General features: G+C 37.0%; 1 protein-coding gene and 1 long non-coding RNA gene across 8 annotated transcripts in view; one reads left to right on the top strand and one right to left on the bottom strand.

Moving 5' to 3' along the window:
- The window catches only part of ZNF385B (zinc finger protein 385B), a 415410-nt gene that overhangs the window by 225221 nt on the left and 170339 nt on the right, over positions 1 to 19850 (top strand). The gene's annotated exons all lie outside the window — the stretch shown is intronic.
- LOC121030768 (uncharacterized) overlaps positions 1 to 19850 on the bottom strand; it is a 72599-nt gene that overhangs the window by 9470 nt on the left and 43279 nt on the right. The gene's annotated exons all lie outside the window — the stretch shown is intronic.

Below are 19850 nucleotides of genomic sequence, written 5' to 3'. Positions count from 1 at the left end.
TTTTATGAGAGAGAGAGAAAAAAAAGCATGAGTTGGGAAGAGGCAGAGAGAGAGAGAGAGAAAGAGAGAAAGAGAATCCCAAGCAGACTCCACACTGTCAGTGCAGAGCCTGATGTGGGGCTTGAACCCACAAACCATGAGATCATGACCTGAGCTGAAGTTGGACACTTAACTGACTGAGCCACCCAGGTGCTCCTCCCTTATTTTTTTTCTACAAAGAGGTGTCCCTGATAAAGAAAAGGGAAACTAATATTAGCCACTTTCCCTGAGGACAATAATCTTCTTTAAGTTTTCCACAATATCCACAGTGATTGGGTTCACACCTTAGCTGCTACTTTAACACCAATCCATACACGTGTTATGATGCTATAGGTTTACCACCAAGGACCTAGGAAGCCTTTACAGAGCAACATTGACATCCTTTACCAAGTTATACATCATATTTGGAGTTCTCACAAAAAACTTAGTCTCAGAGACTGTCTTATTGGAGTTTTGCTCATTCATTCATTATAGTAAAAGAGATTGAGTGGCTTATGTACTGTATAATATAGTATGTCCATGAGGCTGGAAAAAATATAAACTTATTTTTATACTGTGTGTTAGCTATATTTTATAATATTTTGTTTGGTGTACTTTTCTTCAGCCTCCAGACACATTTTAGGTGAAGTACTTCTAAATGCAAAGCAATATGTCCAATTATTAATCTAAAAAAGTACAACACATATCTTATTTTACCCATGTTTCTAGACTTTTTGGACACTGTTAGTATATATGTTTAGTAACTGCATTTTTTTCCAGATTAACCACTAAATACATTGCTTTACATTTAGAAATTTTTTTTATCTGAAAACACATTCTGGAACATACTGTTTCAAAATATAATTTACATATTGTTTAAAAATAAGTTTATCCCTACAAATGCCAAATAATCATATTGTACACCTGAAACTTATATAATGTTACGTGTCAATTATATCTCAAAAAAAATAGCTTACTCTATGTTAGTTACCTAACTTTACAGACAACGTGTTTAATTTGACCCTTTTTTTAAAAGTCACTTTAAAAAAAAAAGTTTATTTATTTTCTGAGAGAGAGAGAGAGAGAATGAGAGAGAGGGAAAGAGAGAATGAGAGAGAGAGAAAGAGAGAGACAGAGAATCCCAAGCAGGTTCCACACTGTCAGCCCAGAGCCTGACATGGGGCTTGAACTCATAAACCCTGAGATCATGACCTGAGCCAAAATTGAGTCAGATGCTTAACCAACTAAGCCACCCAGGCGCCCCTTAATTTGACCTTTTTGCCAGATTTTCTTCAAATGGTAAAAAAAAAATCTTGGGAGAAAACACGCATCCTGAAGATATTAAAGTGAGAATTATTTAAGCAAGTCAATGTGTTTTTCCTATATTATGTAGTTAAATTAACGTATGTCTTTGTGTTTTCATCCTTGAGTAATGTCAGTGACAAAGGGGAATCAACAATTGGCATTATTTCCAAATGTTTGCCATTTTGATACTGATAACTATTATGCTGCTTTTTGCCTTAATCAATTTTTCCCTTGTATCAGGGTATGACTGTATCAATTGTCTAGTAGATTTAATGCCGCTTAGCTGTCTAATAAGACAGGGAAATGTTTAGCTATCAGTCAGCCAGGTCTTATGCTGTGACACATGGATTCAAAGAAAATTCATAATGTTACGTAGATAACCACAAAAGACTTTTGTGTCTTGGTTTCTCACCTCCCTACCTTATTGATTTGCTTTTTTCTACTTCTGATAAAGACAGTGAATTATCCATTGTGTATGGAATAAATGTGAGTTACTGATACAGCCAAATGACTGAAAAAGGCAAAGTGCTGCTTTCAAAATGACAGTTCGTTATAGGATTCCTTTTTCAACAATAATCCCACAGCCTGTGCACCAAGCCCAAGCATGAAGGATATCATGTTACCCTTTCAGCACTTACCAATATATTTATTACTTGGGCTTTTATTTATCTTCAAGCATCCCTTATCTTGAATAACGTATGGCACCTTCTCTCACCAATGCTCATTTTTTGTGTTCATCCCTGAATATAGAAACCCTATTTATCAAGCAAAAGTTTTCCATAGACCAATGTTCTAAACATGGATATCACATGGGAATCACAATTTATTTCTCTCTTTCATACTTTAAACATCCTCCCTTCTTCAAAAACATATTACTTAACATACAATCTTTCCAAGTGAAATCTCTCACTCTGCTTTTGTGGTCTTCTAGAATATTCAGAGAAGAACTTTGTTACATTGAGTATAGACAACATATTACAGACATGACAAGACTCACAGGTCTTCTATGCCTCAAAAAGAAAACAATGATGAAATCATATAGCTGTGAAATGGTTATGTATATGAATTACTGGCTCATGCATTTATTCAATAATATGTAATTATTGCCTCCTTTGTACCAGGCTCTGTGCTAAGCACTGGGTCTCCAGGGATGATGTTTCTTTTCTCCTAGCCTGGAAAAGTGGAGAGGAAGGATACTTGTATTGGGAGATGCAAATAGATATCATGATTGGAATTATGTTTTAAAATTTTACTTTGTACTGATTTTATTTTATTAAGCTTAACTTAAAAATGTTTAAACTAAAATATAACATGGGAAAACTTAAGAATATAGAAAGATATGTACTTAAAAGTAAAATTTTTCTTTCCTCTCCCCCAAGTCCTTAATCCTCTTTCCTCCAAACAAACTTTGCTAACAGATTTTATGCTTTGTTGCAGAGTAAAACAAAACAAAAAACTAAAACAAAACACACATAGACACACAAACACACGTACATATATATGTTTGCAGGCACACAAATAGTAGCATATGGTATATTCTGTACTTTCATATTTTCACTTAGTATTTTATCTGGTGTATCTTGTTTATCTGGTATACCTTTCCATAGAAGGACTAAAATTTTTGATAAAATCAAATGTTAGGAAAGATGTAATATTATATCAAGAACATTTATTTTTCTGAGTGAGTTTCCTATTACCTAAGAATATCTTAGTATTTATTTTTTATAAACAAGTCAGTAAACTAGAATACAATCAATATAGTTGGGCAATTAACATAGATGAATTCCTACCTCTTCTCTTTGGACATCATTCAGGTTTTAACAGTTGTCTTAATAGTTAAGAGATCTATTTATAGTAAAGCAATCTGTTTCAAAATCTCTCATTTCATTTAGTTACTATGTCTGGTTAGTTTCCTGTAGTTGGAATAGTTTGCCAGTGGTTTCTCTCTCTCTGTTTTTTTTTTTTTTAATTTTCATGATCTTGACTCTTGAAAATTAGTAGGCCAATTTGGATTTATTTCATGTTTCCTCCTGATTAACCTTAGGTTATAAATTGTGGACAGGAATTATATGAAATCGATGCTACATTCCTCTGATTGAATCCTGCAAGGTCTCAGGTGATTTTAATTTCTCTTATTAGTGATGATGTTCACTTTGATTACTTTATAAAGTTGGTGTTTTCTGAGCTTTTCAACCATAGAGTTACTCTTTTATTTCCCCTTACAACTAGTAAGCATTTTGTCGGGAGTTACTTTGAAACCATGAAAATATCCTATTCCTCATTAGTTTCTCCACTAGTTTATTTCTATCTGCATAGATCATAGTTTTCCATTTTATACATTTTATTTTTTTCAATTTTTAAAAAAGTTTTATTTATTTATTTTAAGAGAGACAGAGAGAGAGCAAGAGCAGGGGAGGGGCAGAGAGAAGGAGAGAGAGAATCCCAAGCAGGTTCCATGCTGTCAGTACAGACCCTGATGCAGGGCTCAAACCACAAACCATGAGATCATGACCTGATCTGAACTTAAGAGTCAGACACTTAACAGACTGAGCTACACGTGCTCCTCCTATTTTGTTTATTGAGTTATAATGCTGTTAGCACTTGTTTGGCTTTTTTATGTAGGTAGTCCTTAACTTATGAGATTTATGCACATACTCTGTAGACGTAAACATCCTGTTCTGTTTTCCCCCATCCCTGGGATCTTCTCAGCCACATACCTACTCTTTTTTGTCTTTGGTATAGCTGCTATTGAAGGAAACCTTACTTCAGTACCACAGCCATAAAGCAGGAGATTATGGCTTTCTGATCACCTCTTGATGATTTGGAGCTTAGTGATCTGTAAGTCTTAAGACTTAGCTGTATGGTATGCAGGTCAGGAGCCAGGGGGCTCTAGACAGGTCTGAGCAGCTCCAGGCTAGAAGCTTCAGGTTGGACATGGCTTGGCTTGGCTTTAAGATTAAAGGGGCTTTAGGGACCTGTATAGAAATTTCTACAAAGAAGATATACAAAAGGACAACAGGTACATGAAAAGATGCTCAACATCACTAGTCATTAGGGAAATATAAGTTAAAACCATAATGATATGTCACTTCAAACTTTTTTAATTGGCCGTCATCAAAAAGACAAGAGACAAATGCTAGCATGGATGAGAAGAAAAGTGACCCCTTGTGCACTGTTGGTGGGACTGTAACTTGATACAACCACTATGGAAAATAGTATGGAGGATCTTCAAAAGGCTAAAAAGAATTACCATGTGATCCGAGAATTTCACTTTTGGGAATATATCCAAAGGAAACAAAACATACTCAGATATCTGCACCCCATCCTCATGTTTATAGAACATCATTTACAAAGAGCGAAGACATAAAACAACTGAAGAGGTCAAAAGTACAAACTTCCACTTATAAGATATACAAAAACTAGGGATATAATGTACATCATGACAACTAGAGCTAACACTGTGTGTTATAAGGGAAAGCTGTTAAGAGAGTATCCTATGAGTTCTCATCATAAGAAGAAATTTTTTTCCTTTTTTCTTTTTATTGTATCTCTATAAGAAGATAGATGTTAGCTGAACCTACTGTGGTAATCATTTTACAATATATGTAAATCAAACCGTCTTGCTGTATGCCTTAAATTTATACAGTGATGTATGTCAACTATTTTTCCATGAAACTGGGGAAAAATAACGTAACAGCATCCACATATGGAAATCTACTTGACAGTTCTTTAAAATAAATGCATTTTATTGAGAAAAATATATATATAAAGTCATCTGGGAAGAAACCAATAAATATAGATTCTAAGAATTAAGGAAACAAAGATGTCTTCACACATGTAGACGAAAAAAAAAGAAAGGAAAGAAAGAAAGGCATCTTGGGGTTCAGGGAACTTGAGCATTCTAGGCTATTTATAGGGACAACTTCAGCCTCATTAGGGTTTCCTAGGCTCTTTTGTGCTAACTAGGAAACCTGATCAGTTTTCTCTGGGGAATGTTCCAGACTATAGCAGAAACGCACAGTTGTTAGCATTCTATTCACATACAGATAAAATGTAATATGGAAAATTTGAATTTCTGGAAGCTAGGACAAGTTTATATCAGCCTTACCTGGAGGGCAAGCAGTCTTCTCCTGTCTAAAAGTCAAAGCCATTGGGGCACCTGGGTGGCTCAGTCAGTTAAGTGTCCGACTTCAGCTCAGGTCATGATCTCACGGCTAATGGTTCAAGCCCTGCATCAGGCTCTGTGCTGACAGCTCAGAGCCTGGAACCTGCTTTGGATTCTGTGTCTCCCTCTCTCTGCCCCTCCCTCACTCATGCTCTGTTTCTCTCTGTCTCTCTGTCTCTCTCTCAGAAATGAATAAACATTAAAAAAAAGTCAAAGCTGTGACATCTGACACTAACAACTAAAAAAAAAATGTATGAAATTTTAATTGCTAAAGGTTTTCTGCTTCTAGATTACAGCTTTGCTTTTATCTATAATTATATTAAAATGGTATATTCATTGAAATCTTCTTCTCAAAGGAAGATATTCCTGGCCATTCTAAAAAAAATTCAATAAAAAATACTTTAAAACCATAATAATAATGAACTCAATGCCACTCACCTACTAACCTTATGGTAATCTGTTTATCTGTGACATTTAAACTAGGAATATATTTTGTTAATGTATTTCCTTCACAAATTGGAGATTGTGATGTTGTCTTGGCACAGTAGCCTGTATTTCATTACACTTTTACTACAGTGCCAAGGCCAAAGGTCTTCGGTGTCACAGGGAGCAAGTCAGGTTTATATTGGGGTCCTCAGCTGAAGACTCAGACTGTAAGCAGGAGTTCATTTAGCCATCCATTTCTTCAGTGGATATTTATTGAGCACTACTTGTGCCCAACACACTGTTAAGTGTGTAACGGGACACAGAGTCGAATATAACATCGGATTTGCATGTTTAAAGGATCCCTGTAGCAGCATTGTGCAGGATGGAATATAGGAGCGAGGCAGAGGCAGGAAAGCAAGCTAGAAAACATTGCAGTGTTTTCGCTATCAGGGGCAAGATGCCGATATGTGGTGAAGGCAGTGGAACAGACCAGATGGAATAGATTAGACCTAATGTGGTTCTTAAATAAACCCCAAGGGTTATGATTCCCTTTAATAATCAAATGAAAACCTTTGGTCTCCTCTACAGAGAGAAGATGTACATGGATGTGTATACAAGTACAGTTTCATAAGGCCTACCCTTCTGAGTCCCCTTCCTAAAGGGGCACAGGTCTGGCCCTGCAGGTCTCCAGAGACACCTGTCTGTAGTCCCTGCTCTACTATACTCCAAGAAGGGGAAGTACACGTCCAGCTGGGCTGATGAGAAGGCTCTATAGAAGAGGTGGAACCTGAACTAGGACTTTTAGGAAGAGGGGGCTTCAACAGGTCAGGATGGAGAAGCCACTTCAGAGGGCATCAGCAGTCTCTAGGCTTTTGGCACTTTGTGGATCCTCATGAACTGTTTGGGGAACCACAAAGCTTGAGTCTCAAGAGTAACTGCTACTCAGGGGCAGGGGAGTGGGTGGCACCTGGGTGGCTCAGTCAGTTGAACTTCTGACTTTAGCTCAGGTCATGATCTCCCAGGTCATCGGGTTCTGTCTTGACAGCTCAGAGCCTGAAGCCTCCTTTGGAGTCTGTGTCACCCTCTCTCTCTGCCCCTCCCCCACTTGTGCTCTCTCTCTCTCTCTCTCAAAAATAAATAAACAAAAAAAATTTTATTTATTTATTTTTTTTCAACGTTTATTTATTTTTGGGACAGAGAGAGACAGAGCATGAACAGGGGAGGGGCAGAGAGAGAGGGAGACACAGAATCGGAAACAGGCTCCAGGCTCTGAGCCATCAGCCCAGAGCCCGACGCGGGGCTCGAACTCACGGACCGCGAGATCGTGACCTGGCTGAAGTCGGACGCTTAACCGACTGCGCCACCCAGGCGCCCCAAAAATTTTTTTTAAAGAGTAACTGTAGGGACGCCTGGGTGGCTCAGTCGTTTAGGCATCCGACTTCAGCTCAGGTCATGATTTCATGGTTCATGGGTTCGAGCCCTGCGTCACCCTCTATGCTGACAACTCAGAGCCTGGAGCCTGCTTCGGATTCTGTGTCTCCCTCTCTCTTGCCCCTCCCCAGATTGCTCTCTCACTCTCTCTTTCTCTGTCTCTCTCTCTCTCTCTCTCTCTCTCTCTCTCTCTCACACACACACACACACACACACACACACAAATAAACATTAAAAAAAGGCGGGGGGCGGGGCGGGTAACTGCTGCTCAGGGACTCTCTCAAAACTCTCCCTGTTATGTGATGGTGCATATGAAACCCTTCGCAGTTTGCCTGACACATAGACCTCAGTCAGTATTAGTTCTTATTATTACTAAGTACATCAAACACATAAAAGATAGTGAGATGTGCTGATGTTTCCCCAGACTGATAGAAGGTTATTTGACAGTGATGGCTTTCTTGTATCAGCAGTCCAAGAATTATGAATAAAAACCAGATGAGAATAAGCCCTGAGAAGGTCAGCGTTCCTCAACCATTCTGTCAGAGTTTCTCCTTCATAAGCTTGCGTGCACACTGCACGCCTCCTAGAAGTTACAGAAGTTGTCCGGATGCTCTGCTGAGCCAGAGTGAAGTCAGACGGTTCTCCCATTTGCTTTATAAGTCTAATAAGGTGGTGATATGGTGTGTGACCATAGTATTTTAATATTTCCCACCAAACTCCTACCATTAAAAATTCTGATGTCTCATTCTCTGACGAATTGCACACAAGACTGACACTGCCTCAAATGAAAGCATCCGCTTGCCAATAAATAATAATGAGAAATTAAGTGCAGTTTTTTACACTTTTTTAAAAATTTTACAACAAACTTTTAAAAAAATCATGTGGTCTTTGTAAGATGTAACAGAATTTAAGTCTGTGATATCCTATGTTAAGGTTTCAAATACACTATGATAGGAAAGATGCCAAAAAGGATGATTTGGGGGAAAATAGGAGATCTAGAGTATGATGGAGTCCATGAATCATGAGCAGGTTTGTTTGATTAGATGATGGTCTTAGACTTCATGTTTTATTTTAGTCTAATGTTCCAATCCTGTTACCCATAATCCAAGAAATGATAGGAATACATAGTTGCCAAAATTACCTTTGAAGAATTTGACGTCTTGATTCGAATTTCCACAATGAGAGTAAATCTTTGATCACAAATTGTTTAAAATAGAAAATTCTTCAAAAGTGAGTTTCAAAAGATTTGTGACTTACAGGATATAGGATAAAAGGAAGTTTTCCTGTTACATCTATTTTTAGTAAATACTGGGCCTTGATAACTTACACGCAGAGCTCGCTTCACAAAGTGGCTGCACGCATTCCTTTTGTGGTCTGACTATGAGCTATGTGATCTCAAAATGATATGACCTCACTGGTAGGGTTTTTCTGAGATTCAAATGAGAGAACTGAGTACAGATAGATCTTGGCATAAGGCATGGATATAGCAATCACAAGTTAACGGCTATCAGTACCTTCATCAAACTCTGGCAGTACTGACAAATAGAACTTCACGGTATCGCGGACAGTGATGATTGAATGGATTATATTTGCTTTCCTATGGTTAGAAGCAGGACTGGAAGCAAACTTCAGGATTTGAGCTTCCCCTTTATTTTCACAAGACTAGCAGTTCCCAAATGTGACTGAGCTTCAGTATCATCAGGGGAAATATTTGGGGGTTTGTTTATCTACAAATGTAGAATCTAATCAAAGAATCAAAGTAAGTAAGGGGCTTGAAAATAGCACTCAGGATTTTGAATTTCCTACATGTATGTAGCTAACATTTATTGTGTATCTTCTGTGAGCTAACATTGTGCTGTATGATTTTTTCTTTTAACACAGTAAAATGGGCTGTTTTTATTGTTCTAGGAATTTTCATATATATGTAGATTTATATAAGTACAATCACAATTCAGTTTTGTAACCCTAAAAATTTCCTTTGTGCTGTGCCGTTGTAGTCACACCCTCTTTCTACCCCTAACCCTTGGGAACCAGTGAGCTGTTCTCCATAACTGTAGTTTGCCTTCTCCAAACTTTTATATCAAAGAACCATATATTACTGGCCTCTTTCACTGTCTCAAAGCATAAATTCTTTGAGATGTATTCTTACTGTTACAAGCACCAGTAATTCATTTCTTTTTATTGTTGTGTAGTAGCCCTTTGAATTTGATATTCATTTGAATTTAGTAAGTGGTCGTTTTTCAAATATTAGTAGCAACGTTGGAGTCTGAAACCGTATCAGTGATCTTTTCATACTATAAGAAATGCATTGATCTGTCTATACTTTTTTTTTTTCAATGTTTGTTTATTTTTGGGACAGAGAGAGACAGAGCATGAACGGGGGAGGGGCAGAGAGAGAGGGAGACACAGAATCGGAAACAGGCTCCAGGCTCTGAGCCATCAGCCCAGAGCCTGACGCGGGCCTTGAACTCACGGACCGCGAGATCGTGACCTGGCTGAAGTAGGACGCTTAACCGACTGCGCCACCCAGGCGCCCCGATCTGTCTATACTTTAAATGGATCTTACAACTCTTCATGATTCCGTAACATACTTCATTAGTCATTTCAAAAATATTGGTTTCCTGGGATAAGAAAATCCTTCAAATACTGACACATTTCCTTATATAATATCGAAAAATCACATTCATTAATATTAAGATTAATATCAGTCTCATCAGAAAAATCTTGCAAGACTGTCAAACTCACAGTGGTGATAATAGTTTTCCAAAATACTAATCTTCCCTTGAAGATTCACTTCTTTTTTTTTAAAGAAAGTCTGCCAAATTGCCAAGTCTAAAACTATAGTTCGTCTGCCACTCTTTCGAATAAAATGGTGTTCCATGAAAAAAATGGCTATTTCAATTCATAGCTCAATCACACAGAGCCTTTTTTTTTTTTTGAGACAACCATGATACTACTGTGGACAGAAAATGTGCTTTTTTATGTGTACTTTCCATATTGTCACATAGGATATTCAGCAGATGTTTATTGAAGGGTTGACTTAATGAAATTAAACATTTTTATTGCATTTTAAAAGCCATTCTTAAGATTAAAAATAAAAATTTTAACTGAGTATTAGTGGTAAAGGCAAGTACTGATGCTATAGCTTGGTGCCACCTCCTTTGCTCTCTAAGGCATCAGCAAATGTATACACTATTGTTTTTGTACCATCAGTCCAAATGTCAACAAAATGAAAAAGGCTCACACAAAAAAGTTTTAGGATTATGAAAATAGTTTTGAACTCACAGATCCCCTGAGGTATCTCTCCAGACCTGTAGGGGTCTACAGATCACTCTTGGAGAACTGGCAGATAGATTATGCTGCATATTGATTCAAAGAAGAATAAGATCATTGTGGAACACAGGCCCTATGAGAAGGGGAAAAAAATGAGGATAGGGCTGTTAAGGCATGAGAATACATGGGTGAAGGGGAAGAACATTATTGACCATTAGAAGGGAGGAAGATGTGCCTTATACCCTAGAGATCTCCAAAAACAGAATCCTATTTACTCTCTTAAAACATTTACTGTTACAAGTGGCTCAAGGTAGAAAACCAGATCAAATAATTTTTCAACATTCCTCCAAGTTCTAGTATTATGATTTTGTGGTCCCAAAGGATGTGTGGCTTATAATATCTCTAAGTATAGTTGTCTTGTTTCAAATGTTTTTTTCAGACTAGTTTTCAATATCTCTGAAAATGCAATTTCATTCTAAAGCAGTCTTCAGTTTTAATATGGTTTCTTACAGCCTTGCAAGATGCTGTTCTCAATAACTTCCAGGCTAGAATTGAATCAAATTCTTTGAGGCTGTGCTGCTAAGAGAGCTACATGTTGCTCACACTCGTGCCAAGGATGAATGGGGGCAGATAACCATTGACAGTTAGGTCTTCTTCCCACCTACACTGAAAGCATCTCAGGCCATGAGACCCTCTGATCACTGTGGATTCTGAGATGGAAGGGCTCGGCCTTCATTTGGCTCAACAACTCTGAGGGTTGGAAAAGCTTTGCTGTGTTTGGCAAGACTTCTCTATAAGGACAAGCAGGCTATAAAATGATTTTTTGCCTCTCAAACTTTGCATATGAGGATTATATTATAAGATTAAAAATATCAGAAATAGGGGCACCTGGGTGGCTCGGTTGGTTGATCGTCCAGCTTCCACTCCGGGCATGATCTCGTGGTTCGTGGGTTCGAGCCCTGCGTCAGGCTCTGTGCTGACAGCTTGGAGCCTGAAGCCTGCTTCAGATTCTATGTCTCCCTCTCTCTGCCATTCCCCCACTCTATCTCTGTCTCTCTCTCTCTCTCTCTCTCTCTCTCTCTCTCTCAAAAACATTAAAAAAATTTTAAGTATCAGAAATAGATCCTGAATGTTTAGAGACCATAGAAGTTCAATTTTGCTGTGTGCATGTGTAACATAACACTTTTGAGGGATAAAATTTGACTTCTATTTTATATTTATACAGTGGTAATTTCCAAGAGTCCATTTCTACTACAAGAAAAGTCAATTTGTCCCTTGTAGCTTAAACTAAGTTACAGTTAAAAACAAAGGCTATCTTTCATTAAAAAAATAAATAACTGCTGGAAATCAAGGTCTCAGAAATGAAACTGTAAATATTTAGAGAATTATGTTCTCTTCTAGTTGTTTTGCCTCTAGAAAATATAACTAACTCATGGGGAAGATTGAGGAAGGGCAATTAAAAGTGAGTGAGGTGACATTGAAATGGCAATAGCGAAGACCATTAAAAAGATTAGGGTGCCAATTCTTCAAGCTGGAAACACAAAGGAATATGATTGAAAACTATAAAATGTTATAGCATATGGATAGGACTGAACATACTTGTTCATCAAATCCCTGAAAAGTACCACAAAGGGAAATCTTTGGAGGTCTAAAGAGGCAAATAAAATATAATAAATAAAAAGAATTACTTTCCCATGCAGTAGTCACACTATGGAAATCATTGCCATGGTAGGTAGTACAGACCTCTAACAAAAAAATTTTTAAAAAGATTCAAAGAAGATTTAGGAAATACCATGTGTGTGTTTTTTTTTTCTTTACAAGATTTTATTTAAATTCAAGTTAGTTAACATTAGTGTAGTATTGGTTTCAGGAGTAGAATTTAGTGACTCATCACTTACATAAAACACCCAGGGCTCATCACAATAAGTGCCCTCCTTAATACCCATTAACCATCCAGTCCACCTCCCACCCACCTCCCTCCATCAACCCTCAGTTTGTTCTCCTCAGTTAAGAGTCTCTTATGGTTTGCCTCCCCCTCTGTTTTTTTTTCCTTCCCTTCCTCTATGTTCATCTGTTTTGTTTCTTAAATTCCACATATGTGTGAAATCATATGGTGTTTGTCTTTCTCTGGGTGACTTATTTCACTTAGCATACATAATACACTCTAGCTCCATCCACGTCATACAAATGGTAAGATTTCATTCTGTTTTATGGCTGAGTAATATTCTATTGTGTATATACCACATCTTCTTTATCCTTTCATCAGTAGATGGACATTTGGGCTCTTTCCATAATTTGGCTATCGTTGATGGTGTTGCTAAAAACATTGGGGATGCATGTGCCCCTTGGAATCAGTATGGAAAATTCACCTTTAATAAAGCTATAATAAAAGTTAAGGGAAAATATATCTTTTGATGGATAAAATGCATTGATAATGTTTGAACTAGAAATTAGATAATTCAGACTAAATAATCCATGAGTTTGACCTCAGGTGGTAGCTGTCATACCATTGTATTCAAAAAGAAAAAAAAAAACTAAAAATTTAAATTCAAGTCAAGCTAACATCCATTATTTTTTTTCCTGTTTCTATTTTTTCTTAGTTTACAAATTACAACACTAAGTAGAACCTCATGAATTCACTTGTTCAGTTCCACTGCTCAGCTGAAGCTGTTTCAGGTAGTTGTCTACTCTTCCATCGTCTCCCTAACAATATATTCTCCCACTTGGCAATTTGCTGAGATCTTTATTTTCAAAGGGAGCCTAAATATTACAGTTTCATTGTAATATCCCCCAACTTTTATTCTGATCAATCTCAAACCATATCAAATTGCAAAAATAGTACAAGGGAACACCTACATCCTACCCCCTCACCTAAATATTTACTTAATAATAACTTTTCCGCGCAAGTATTGGCTCTCCTACTCTGTAAAGTATATAGAATATGGATTTTTGCTTCACTTATTTATGTTCATACATTTATATCACTAATATGCATATATACGTATATATATATTCTCATGCCAAACCATTTGAGAATTATTATGGACATCTAGACTCTTCATCCCTAAACACTTCAGTTATGGATATTCTAAGAACAGGACATTCTCTGCAAAATACCTGGGAGTACTGATAGAGCAATACTGATAGAATACTGTTATATAATAGTCTACTCATATTTCCCCAGTTGTCCCAATAATATTGTTATAAACAATATTATTTCCTTTCCTTCCTTCTTTTTCACTAAAGGATCCAGTCTGGATTATATACTGTGTTATTTGTCATAGTTTTTTAGTCTCCTTTAAATCAAACGGGTCTCCAACTTTATTTTTGCAGGTATCACTGTTCTACATAATGTTGACATTACTGAAAAGATCAGTTTAATTTTGCAGAATGTCCTTCATTTTGGATTTTTTTAAATTGTTTCTTCATAATTAGATTTAGATTAGGCATTTTGACAGGATATGTATATAAGTAATCTTGTGTCCTTCTCAGGAGACATAGGATATCAGTGTGCTCATTACTGGTGATGTTAAGGTAAAAGTAGTATCTGCATGATTTTTCCATTGTAAAGCAACTTTTTCCCTTTTGTAACACAAATATAATCTTCATAGTGATACTTTGAGACTGTGCGAATATCCAGTTCCCCACTTTTTTTACCCAGTGGTTTTAGTACCCATTGATGACGGTTACCTGATTTGGTTATTGTTATGTGCTTATCAAATTCTGGTTTTCTACTTCTATCATTCCTTTTACATTTATTAGTTGATTTGCTTTGCTTTTTTCTCCTTCCTCCTCTCCCGTTAAGAAAAGATATTTTTAGTATCACTATGTACTTATGAATATACTTTTCAACGTTTATTTATTTTTGGGACAGAGAGAGACAGAGCATGAACGGGGGAGGGGCAGAGAGAGAGGGAGACACAGAATCGGAAACAGGCTCCAGGCTCCGAGCCATCAGCCCAGAGCCTGACGCGGGGCTCGAACTCATGGACCGCGAGATCGTGACCTGGCTGAAGTCGGACGCTTAACCGACTGTGCCACCCAGGCGCCCCATGAATATACTTTTCAATTCAATATTATTATAATCTATTCTTCTCATTATCCATTTACTGCTCAAATTGTACCAAATTTGACCAGTGGGGGTCCTTCAGAGTTGGCTTCTGTTCCTCTTTGATGTGTCCTCATCAGTTTGAGCACATTCTCTGTGGCATACCCAGATAATTTCATTTTAGAATTCATCCTGGTTCTAAAACTTAGATCTGGACGCAAGGTTTGCTCATTACTACTGGAGCGTCATTGCTTCTAGGCCCTTTCAAAGGATACTAGAACATACATACACACACATGCACATGTGCACACATACATACACCAATATGTATATAGTACTGTTATAGCTCTATATAGTACAGTACTGCTATGCTACTACCATCAATTTTATTCTAGCATTATAGGGTCCTTCCTCCCCTTACCCCATTCTGTACTTCTATTCCCTTTCTCCCAATCCTTGTACCCCCAGTAGCAATATATTTATCTATTTCCTCAGTCCTGCAGTGCACACAAAACAGTTCCATATATGCTACACCAATACTGTGACTACCAACAAACTTACTGGGTCAAGCTCAAGATATCCTACTTTTTTTTTTTTTTTTTTTTTAGTGTCATTGACACACGATGCTACATTAGTTTCTCCCACCATTCTTTTTGTCCATAGAATATATGTCCCTCTAGATATAGTTAGTTAGTTAGTTAGTCAAAGTATTTTTAGAAACAGCTTATATATGGATTAATTCTTTTTTTCTTATCAACTTAATATGGGTTTACATTTACTTGCTTGAAATATAATTGATCTAAGAATTTATTTTCCAGTAGTGTTGATTTAATCTACTTTTGAATATGCAAAAAGTGCTGTTTTTAAATGCTAAGAAACCTAAACATTAACCAGCTGTATGCAAACTTTGGTGCTGTGGTCATCATCATATTCAAGATCTGTTTAGAAACTAACAGAGGGAAAGCATAAATATTTTGCTTTCTTGTACTAATAACTTATATTTTTATTACCATTCCAAATTCAGGATCAAGAGTTTTTTCAAGCATACCAATGCTGTAAAGCGGTACAGAGCAGAAGTTAACAAATTGTTTCTGCAATTAGGTTGCCTGAGAGTAAACCCTGGTCCCTACCCTGACCCACCCCACACTTACAGATTACAACCAGGTCAGGTTTATTATACTTTGACTGTCTTGTCCTCCTCACGTGTAAAATCAGGATACTGCAAAGTTTAATATAAAGCATTTTCCTCAGTGCCTAATGAGTAGTAAGTGTAAAATAAATATTACCTGTGATTTTTGGTGGTGCTGGTGGTGATGCTGGTCTTAAATGTGAAACAGTGTGTTCCAGATATCCAGCGTTCCTAACACTATATTTAAAGGCTTATTTTCTTGGCAACTAGATTTGTTTTTTGTGGGGTTTGTTGGTTTTGTTTTTTGTATTTTTTCTTTCAGTACTTTCCCTTTGATACACAAGGGAAAGTTATGGCTTCGCTAAAAGTTCTGGCATTGAGAGTGACCTTGTCCTTGTTTTGAAGCATCTAAAAAATAAAAATAAAAATTCCTCCTGCAAAACACCAGTCAGTCGCTGCTGCTGGTCCTGGGGCAGGCTGTCTGTCGAGATGCCGAGCATTACAGCCGCTGTAATCACCAAGGCATCTGCCAGAGATCTCAGGGCTACAAACTAGATAGGAAAGTCTGTATTACATCTAATAATAGCTTTGGAAATTTTCCTGAAATGCTTGCTGGCAACTCCAGGCTTGACAGGCACAGCATACTGTAACTAAAGCAAGTATGTCGTTGCTACTCTTGCTGGTGAGTGTGCTATGGCACTAACCAAAATAATAGCTAGAAATCATTTGCTACCTCTTCTTTCTTTTTACTTGTAGTACTCTTGGGTTACTGTCACAAGTAGCTAGATATATTTATATAGATGTCCCGTATTTTTTAATCCACAAACAGCTTCTTATGACCTATACGTTCATATAAACTTTGATCCCACCAGTGAAGAGTTCAGATAAGAGCAACATTATATCTGACACTATCAGTCTTTTGTCACACATGGGGATTGTTTTCAAGATGCAAGATTATGATACGTTTGCATTCACGTGGAGGGTTTGTGAAGAGTATGTGTTGAACGTGGAAAGCACAGACTTCTCTCTGTGCGCACTAAGGTCACCTGAGGATGGGGCCAAAGAGTCAGAGGATGCTCCATAAATGTTCAAGGAACTGTGAAAAGGTTCTAGACAGAAAGATTCTGTTTTGATTAACCATTGGGAAAGAAAAGACTAAGGAGTGAGGTGATGATTCTCTTAAGACAGAGAATTACTGTGAAGTTTACAGTTCAGGGTCTGTCACTTGTGTGGGCCTCCCAGGACTCCAGGAGGGGCCTGAACTGCATGTTCAGGTGGCCATATGCTTCTGTAATATTTGCTGAAATGTAGTATTTTAATCATAACTGGTTAGAACCACTGTTTCCTTCCACTAAAACTTCCCGTCCATCTTAGTTTTCCTCATGTTGAGTGGAAGTAGAGGTAGCTGTGTGCATGGAACACGAAGGTTTGGAGATACATTTACTTTGAGTATCATTGACTCTGTATAGGGTCTGCAGTTGCTTCTGTGTATAATTAAGTTATTGCCCACCATCCCAGCAAAGAAATGGCTTCTAGGTCCTGTCACATACTTGGCCAGTTCACCCAGCGGGGCCAGAGTCTATGTTGTGTTATTAAATGTGTTCTACAATAAGCCATGGAAGCATATAGGCAGTAGAGGAGAAATAATGATTGAAATGTACAGAACCAAAAGCTAACCTGTGTACAATTTACTTCAATCACCAGGGATGTAAACTTGTAACTGGATGATTGAGGTCTAATTGATCATTAGTTACAATGCAAGTTCTCTCCTGTCAGAACTCTACTAGATAATATACTGGTGTGTACAATTATAAATGTTATGTATTTTTCCCTTTTTTGATGTGAATTGCTTCAGATAGGATTTATCAAAAATTCCTGAGTCAGGCACAAAGCATAGAATATTTATTTGTTAAGTCACAAGCTTTTGTGCATTCCAGCTATGAAGAATTAAAAGAAAATCTGGCCAACCATACTGAAGGAAAGACTGTATTCTCTTTCTGATCCATCTATAGAATGATACACAAAATCATTATCATATGAAAAGGTGATCAAAAAAAAAAAAGGTGATCGAAAGAGTACAAAACCAGAAGTGGGAATAATTTAATAAAATCATGTTATTTTTCATATTTTGTGATTTTTGTGATTTTTAGCCATTTTACACTTATAATTTGCATTGATTTTTTGTCAAGTAAATATTCACTTTCTTGTTTAATTTTTTTTTGAAATTTTACATTTATTTCTAAAAGAGAGTCCCCTTCCCAATTAGACTTCAGATCCCAGAAAACCTGGATCTGCCCCATTCTCTACTAATATATAAGATGTGTGTAGTCTAGTAGACAGTCATTCATTAATATGCTTGAGGCAATCAATAAAGAGTTAGGATATGGTAAAGATTGTATTGTACACATATAACCCAACAGATCCTGTAATAAGATGGCAACTTTTGCTCTAAGAAATAGTTCAATACTGGCTGCTAGTACTTTGTACTTCATTGGTAGCCTATGAGGGCTCAGAGTGTTCTGGTTGAGAATCTCTCCTGAGTTGAGATAGAATTTCTTTAAATGGTGGGCAGAACAATTTCCCACCACAAGAAATCAGGCTCTTCAGAAAAAGTGTCTATTTCTAAGACTGGGGCAGGAAATGTACAAGAGCTTGGAATGTGCAGAAAGCAAGGAAACTATCAAAAACTACTGGAGTTGTGTCAGAAGGACACAGGAGCCAATTTGACAGAATAAAAAAAATTGAAATGTATTAGAACACATCAATATACTAAAACCCATGAATGCATAATGAATCAAAGAGTGAAAACCAAAAACTTCTTTGAGTCAAGGATGTGAGGGCATAAAGTCATTCTAAAAAATGGTTGATAAAGGGAAGAAACAAATATTTATCTTGCCTTTTCTGACAAATTGTAATTCAGGTTAACCAAAGAGTTGGTAAGAAAAATGTCTACTTTGCAAAAATTCCAGCCAATATTTACAAAAGGCATGAAAAAAACTAAGCCACCATTATTTTGCAGCCCTTTTTGAAATAATCACCTTAGGAAATGATCATCAATGGATGTGCAAACCATTTGGGGGTGAAGGGTTGATGAGGAGTCTTTACAAGAGAGAGCTTAGACTGGGATACCAAAACCCATTAATTACAAAAAAAGAGACAACAAGTATTATACAAGTAGCAATTACACAATCCTATCCATGAAATAATACTTGCTAAAAAGTAGAACATAGCCTCTAGGTCTAAGTGTCAATTTCCAAAAAATACAGAAAAAAGAGGGACATTTTATGTGATAACATGGAATCCAGTCAGCAAAATCCAAAAGTTAAGGCATTCTATAGGATAGATGATTCAATTTCTTCTACAAATAAATGATATGAGAAAAAGGAGGGTAAGGCTATAAAAAAATAATAAGCTAATGAACACATTAAGATAAATTAATATTGAAGAGACATTTTGTCCAAGTGTAATAGGTGGACTTTGGTTGATTTGAACAAAGTAACATCATAAAAGACAGCTTTGAGGAAATCAAGGAAAGTGGAATATAGACAGGGCATTAAGATGTTAAGGAATTACTGATAATTTTAAAGTATGATAATGGTGTTGTTATAACGTTTTAAAATGAGCTTATCTTTTAAGAATGCAAGCCAATTACTTATAAATAAAGTAATACAATATCTGAGATTTGTTTAAAAGTTATCTGGCTTGGGGTGGGGGCCCTTGGGTGGCTCAGTCGGTTGAGCATCCGACTTTGGTTCAGATCATGATCTCACAGTTCATGGGTTCGAGACCCTCATCGGGCTCTGTGCTGACAGCTCAGAGCCTGGAGCCTGCATCGGATTCTGTCTCTCCCTCTCTCTCTGGCCCTCCCCTGCTCATACTCTGTCTCTCTGTCTCTCAAAAATAAAAGTTAAATTTTTTTTTTTTAAAAAGTAATAACCCGGCTGGGGAGAAAAAAGTGTTTGGGGAGCATAAATGAAATAAAGTTGGCTCTATTTTGATAATTATTAAGTCTGGATCATGAAGATACGGAGATTTATTATATTGTTGTAACTACT

This window comes from Herpailurus yagouaroundi, unplaced genomic scaffold, assembly GCF_014898765.1.
Source record: "Herpailurus yagouaroundi ecotype Mexico unplaced genomic scaffold, PumYag 140, whole genome shotgun sequence".
Lineage (NCBI taxonomy): Eukaryota > Metazoa > Chordata > Mammalia > Carnivora > Felidae > Herpailurus > Herpailurus yagouaroundi.
This window is presented reverse-complemented; position numbering and strand designations above follow the sequence as displayed.